The sequence below is a fragment of the Pan troglodytes genome, chromosome 4 (assembly GCF_028858775.2).
Source record: "Pan troglodytes isolate AG18354 chromosome 4, NHGRI_mPanTro3-v2.0_pri, whole genome shotgun sequence".
NCBI lineage: Eukaryota > Metazoa > Chordata > Mammalia > Primates > Hominidae > Pan > Pan troglodytes.
Genome location: NC_072402.2, coordinates 59098308 through 59104866, shown reverse-complemented (window position 1 = coordinate 59104866; position 6559 = coordinate 59098308). Strand labels below are relative to the sequence as shown.

The 6559-nt window shown below is 42.7% G+C and overlaps 1 pseudogene; it reads right to left on the bottom strand.

Moving 5' to 3' along the window:
- Positions 1-991: 991 nt before the first annotated feature.
- On the bottom strand, positions 992-2410 carry LOC739728 (adenylate kinase 4, mitochondrial-like; annotated as a pseudogene).
- Between the last annotated feature and the right edge of the window lie 4149 nt (positions 2411-6559).

Sequence of the window (6559 nt, the reverse complement as noted above, 5' to 3'; positions counted from 1 at the left end):
GAGGATGGGGAGGAGACTTGTCTATATTTCCACTAAAGTAACCAAAAAACATTCACATGAAGGGACAATGCGAGAGGAGGTGGCAAGTGCTTGGGCAGTACTTAGAAGGAAGATGCATTCATTATCATACAGATTACATATGGCAGTGAATTGACTGAGGATTCACTGAGACATCTTCAGAAAGTAAGTAATGTGTTTCAACACCACTGAAGTGTTAAAATAGGCTCCTTTTCTTCTCACCAGTATGAAAAGTTAGACAGGAGTCACTCTCAGGAATAGTAAAGGACACTCACTGGGGACAGTTATGATGCATGAAGAAGGGATACATATTTTTAAGGCAGCAGGAATAAATTTCATTGTCCTTCCCAGACCACAGCAAGAATTATTCAAGGTGGCCACCAACTCTGGAAACCAGGCAAATCTTTTAACAAATGGTTTATTGATATTATGTTATAATGAATGACAAAATATTTGTATCTAATTCTAGACTTTATGGCCACCCTGTAGGATGAATCTTTGGAATGGAAAAAATAATAATAAAGATTTTGTTTTCCCATAATCATAAAGCTGTTATAGTCAGTCCAGGCACAGCTAGCACAACATTCTACTTAACCCCACAGGCTCCGTTCCCTTTACCACCTATTTATAATATATTTGAGTCACTGATAGGAGTGAAACACTGTCAGCATCAATAGTTAGCAGCACTTTCAAAATACATTTTATTGTCCTGAATAGAAACCTTAACTATTCAACTAGTCCAGTAATTCCAAATGATCTTATCACTTCTACACATAAGATGTGATCTTACAACATTTATGTAGCTAAATACTTATACCTCCCATGTTTTTTGAGGATTCCCAAAATACTTTAGGGAGTTCCCAAACGATTTTTAGGGGTTTAATTTTTTTCACAATAAAAGAAAGGAACAGTGTCAATCCATGAGTGTCAGACCAGCAGTTTAGTAAGATCCTCTTCAGAAAGAAGATCCTCTTCATAGCTCAGTTCCCAGTGCATACAGAGATTCAATACAGTCCCCTCACTCAGTTCTTAGAAGAATTTCAGAGGGATAAGAGCGATAACTACCTGTTTTGTTTAATGGCCTAAGAGTGAAAACAGATGTCAAAAAAAAAATGCAGTCTAAAAAGAAATAGAAGCCAAATTCTTTCATCCCAGGATGTCTGAAAGGGAGGGACTCTATGGAGCATGGATGCAGAAAAGGAGTTATTCCTACTGGAAAAAAAATGAACTGTGGACACAGTCACTCAGAGCAGAGAAACAACCACTGAGAGTAAGTAGCCTTAATTTCATTGTCACCAGGGAGGCACACAGCAGAAAGCCTGGGACAAATCTGGGCTAGAGCCCTTAACGGACTCAGGCTTCCAGGTGCTGTGGTACAACAGCCTTTGTGGGGATGGGGGGAACCAGAAACCACCATCATCACGTGTAAAAAAAAGGATACCACAGCAACAACATAGCTGTCAAAAATCAGCTGGAACTGAGGTTACACCCCGTTTGAAATCCACACTGTACTTGTTCTCCTGTGAAGGGCTTGAGACGTGCAGAGACACGTTAAACATGTGTAGGTGACCTTCCTTTCGAAAGGCAGAGGAGGGCCTCTTCGGGAACTCTTTCTACTCATCTGTTTTCCCATCAGTTCACCATTTCAACTAGAAAAGAGGCTGCAAGTGCTACCTCAGCTAGCTTCTAATTTGGACACAGCACCAATACTACACACACAATTGACTGAATGACCACATCTTCCTGGTTCTTCCATTGGGCAGGGTTAATATGCCTCTTTGGACTGAATAGGTGTGATCATGTTCGAGAAAAGTGTGTAAACATAGGGCCAGATTTTGTTCGTCTCTGTCCCAGAAAATTGGAGAACTCCTCGGCTCTAGTATAATTCAATGACTGGCTTTGCCATATCCTTGTACTGTCTTAGCCTGGCAGCAACTGCTTCAGGTTTATCATCCTCCTGCTGGACTAGTGGTTCACCAGTGACGTCATCAATCCCATGTACATGAGGTGGATTGAAGTCCATGTTATATACCCTTCCGCTAGGAGGGTGAATCCAACAGCAGCCGAGACGATCTTTAAGTGTTTCAAATGGAATCTTCAAACTAATTACTAAATCCAGTTCACAGATTTTTGTCCAGGGCTTCGGCTTGTCGTAATGTCCTAGGAAAACCATCGAGGAGCCAGTGCTGGCCACGGCTATTCTCCAACTCAGACATCATTAGGCGTGTGATCACATGGTCTGGAACCAAAAGACTTTTCTCAATATACTGTTTTGCCATCTCACCAACTTCGGTTTTGGCCTTGATGTTCTCCCACAAGAAGTGCCCACTGGAGAAATCCTGGAAGCCAAAGTTCTGGGCGATCCTCTGGCACACGGTGCCCTTGCCCGAGCAGGGGGGTCTGAGGATGACCGCGCTCAGGAGTTTGGAAGCCACTGCCTTCGCGAGGAGCGCGGCAGCCAAATGCGCAGCCCAGACCGCGGCCCCGGAGGGAGCCCCGGGAATTTTGTTTCTAGGCCCCCTACTTCTAGCACCCTCCGCTTTTGCTGTTTTTTGTTTGTTTGTTTGTTTGTTTGTTTGAGACAGAGTTTTGCTTTTGTTGTCCAGGCTGGAGTGCAATAGCGCGATCTCGGCTCACTGCAACCTCTGCCTCCTGGGTTCAAGCGATTTTCCTGCTTCAGCCTCCCTAGTAGCTAGGATTACAGGCATGAGCCACCATGCCCAGCTAATTTTTGTATTTTGAGTAGAGACTCGGTTTCACCATGTTGGCCAGGCTGGTCTCGAAATCCTGACCTCAGGTGATCCGCCCGCCTCGGCCTCCTAAAGTGCTGGGATTACAGGTGTGAGCCACCGCGCCCAGCCCTAAAACTGCATTTTAAACTAGATCCCAGGTAATTCCTATGCACATTAACTCTAGAGAAACACTCATCTAGAAATTTCCCAAATCTCCCTAATGAGAAAAATCACCTGGGATGCTTGTTAAGTATGTAGATTATCCAGCATATTTCTTAGAAATTCTGATTCATTAAATCTAGTAATTTGAAAAATTACTCTGGGTTAGTCTCATACAGCAGATCCTTGAAGAACCTCATTCCATTATAATGTTGATGAGAAAAAAAAAAATTGACACCCAGCTGGGGCCACTGCCTGTGTGGAGTTTGCACGTTCTCCCCATATATGCCTGGGTTTTCTCTGGGACTCCAGTTTCCTCCCATATCCCAAAAATGTCCACATGAGGTGAAGGAGCATGTCTCTACGTGGTCCTGGTCTGAGTGAGTTTGGGTGTGCATATGAATGTGCCCTGTGATGGGATGGCATCCTGTCTAGGGCTGGTTCCTGCCTTGCACCCTGAACTGACAAGATAGGCACTAACCCTGAACTGGAATAAATGGGCTGGAAAATCGAAATAAATAAATACAAATTATTATAAACTAAAAACTGATGAGTCTATGATAATCATACAAATACACAACAGTAGATGATCTGAAAGCGCTCAGCAGACCCATTGTATTTGTGTGTGGTGTGTGTGTGTGTGTGTGTGTGTTTTAACTGCATGGTGGTAAGAGCTGTTGCTTACGTTTTTCATTTTGCAAACATTTCTTCCTTAATTTAACCCAACACTACTACAACCACCTTCACTCATTGATTCCCCAAAAATTGGGTAGGCTGGGTGCAGTGGCTTATACCTGTAATCCAGAGACTTTGGGAGGCCAAGGCAGGCAGATAGCTTCAGCCCAGGAGTTTTAGACCAGCCTGGACAACATGGCAAAACATTGTCTCTACAAAAAAAATACAAAAAATTAGCTAGGTGTGGTGGTGTGCACCTGTAGTCCCAGCTACTGGGGAGTCTGAGGTGAGAGGATCACCTGAGCCCAGAGAGGTCGAGGCTGCAGTGAGCTATGCTTGCACCACTACACTCCAGCCTGGGGGACAGAGTGAGACCCCGTCTGAAAAACAACAAAAATTGGGTAAATCATTATCTCGTTTTTATGAATCTTTCTTAAATGTATGCCTAGCTCACATTTATTTCATTGTTTAATATTAGAAGTATTTTGGTCTTTATTTAGAAGTTTGAAGGTATGGCCGGGTGCGGTGGCTCATTCCTGTAATCCCACCACTTTGGGAGGCCCAGGCAGGTGGATCACCTGAGGTCAGGAGTTCGAGACCAGCCTAGCTAATATGGTGAAACACATCTCTACTAAAAATACAAAAAAAAATTAGCCAAGTGTGGTGGCAGATGCCTGTAATCCCAGCTCCTCGGGAGGCTGAGGCAGGAGAATTGCTTGAACCCGGGAGGCAGAGGTTGCAGTGAGCCAAGATTGCGCCACTGCACTCCAGCCTGGCGACGAAGCAAGACTCCAACTCGAAAAAAAAAAAAAAGAAGCACATGCATATTAGCCTTGTCCACATTCCAATTCTCAAACCTGTGACTGTTATATGGGAAAAGAGTCTTTGAAGATGTGATCAAGTGAAGGGTCCTGGGATAGGAAGATTATCCTGGATTATCTGGGTGGTCCCTAATTACAATCACAAGTGTCCTTATAAGTGGGAGGCAGAGGGAGATTTGACTCCAAACAGAAGAGCAGAAAACAAAGTGCCCTGCCAGCACATTAATTTCAGCCCAGTGAAACTGACTTAGGATTTCTGGACTCCAGAACTGTGAGAGAATAAATATCTCTTGTTTCAAATCCATGGTGTTTTGTTACAGCAGCCATAGGAATATGGATATGCATATGTTCTGCTTTACAAAATAATGCCAAACAATTTACAACCAAAATTGGCAAGTATTCACAATTAATGACGCGTCAATGCTCTGTGTGAAATGATAGTTCAAGTGATGGTTCCAGAATTCCTGTATAGGGTGTAGGTGTAGGTTAGGAAACTTGTACTGAAGCTGTGTTTTCATAACACTTTAAAAAACTCTTGGAGGAAAAACATCAAAGTCTCTATCAGAGAATGTGGGTGGAGAGAGTAGGTCAGCATTGGTTGGCACACTCACAAGTCATTATTTTTCAGGCTTGCTAATTAAACAGCCAAGTTCTCTGCTTGGTTATATTATTCTCTTGTGGGAGACCTCAAAGAATCATCTTGTTGGCCCCAATTCAGGGAGGTATAATCACTTCTCAGATGCATTAATGGATTTTTAGTATCACTGGCATGCCAAATACTTACTGGAACGATTTCCTTATTTATGAAGGTATTTTTGTTGTTAAATCAAGAGCAGATTTATATAGGAGTATTGCCCTGGCCTCTGCACCTTGCAGAAACAGCGCTTGTTTTCATAACAGAACCCCCAGTGACAGTTGAACTGGGGTTGAACTGAAGACAAGCCCTTTGTGTCCTTTTCTCCTTGCATATCTGATTTATTCTATACAGTTCATAACTCTCAATCTTGCCAAACTACCTGCATTATAGGATCATTGCTGCTGCTACTGACAGTGGGAAGTCATAAGAGATTAAAGCATGAGATTTTTTTTAAATGTTGCCTTTCCAACTAAAATTCAGGAGAAGAAAGGTATATCAGTGTTCTATTGCTGCTACAACGAATTACCACAAACTTGGTATTTCAAAAACAATACAAATTGTCTGGGTGTGCTAGCTGACACCTGAAATCCCAACACTCTAGGAGGCCAAGGTGGGAGGATCACTTGAGCCTAGGAGTTCAAGACCAGCCTGGGCAACATAGGGAGACCCCATCTGTACAAATAATAATAATAAAAATTAGCCAAGCATTGTGGCACATACCTGTGGTTCCAGCTACTTGGGATACTGAGGCAGGAGGATTGCCTAAGCACAGAAGGTTGAGGCTGCCATGATCTTGCCACTGTACTTCAGCCTGGGTGACAGAGTGAGACCCTGCCCTCCCCACTGCCCAAAAAAATACAAATTCATTATCTTACAGTTCTGTAAATCAGACATCCTATATGTTTTCCACTGGGCTTAAATCAAGGCGTTGGCAGGATTGCGTTCCTTTTAGGAGGATCTAGGGGAGAATCTGTTTCTTTGCCTTCTCTAACTTCAACGGCTGCCCTCATTCCATGGCTCATTATTCTCTCATCCATCTTCAAAGCCAGCAATGTGGCATTTCTCTAACTATTCTTCCATAGTCACATCTCCCTCCTACCACATTGGGAGAGGTTCTCCAATTTTAAGGATGCATATGATTTTGGATAGGACTCACCCCGATATCCCAGCATAATTTCCCCTTCTCAAGGCCCTTAATTTAATCACATCTGCAAAGTCCCTCTCCCTACAGAGTAACATATTCACAGGTTCTTAGTAATTAGGACATGGATGTCTTTGGGGGACCATTATTCTGCTTACCACAGGTTTGTTTAAGGAGGGAAATACAATGACAAATTTGATGCTTACTTAGCTGCTGGTGTTATAGACATATAAGCCATCTAAATTTAAACATACAGTTGTTTAGAAAGCCCATTAGAACACTGTAAAGCACAACATATAAATCAATTTTATATACATCTCAAATTACTAATGGAATTATACACTATGTACTCAATATCGATGGAATGTCTTTAATT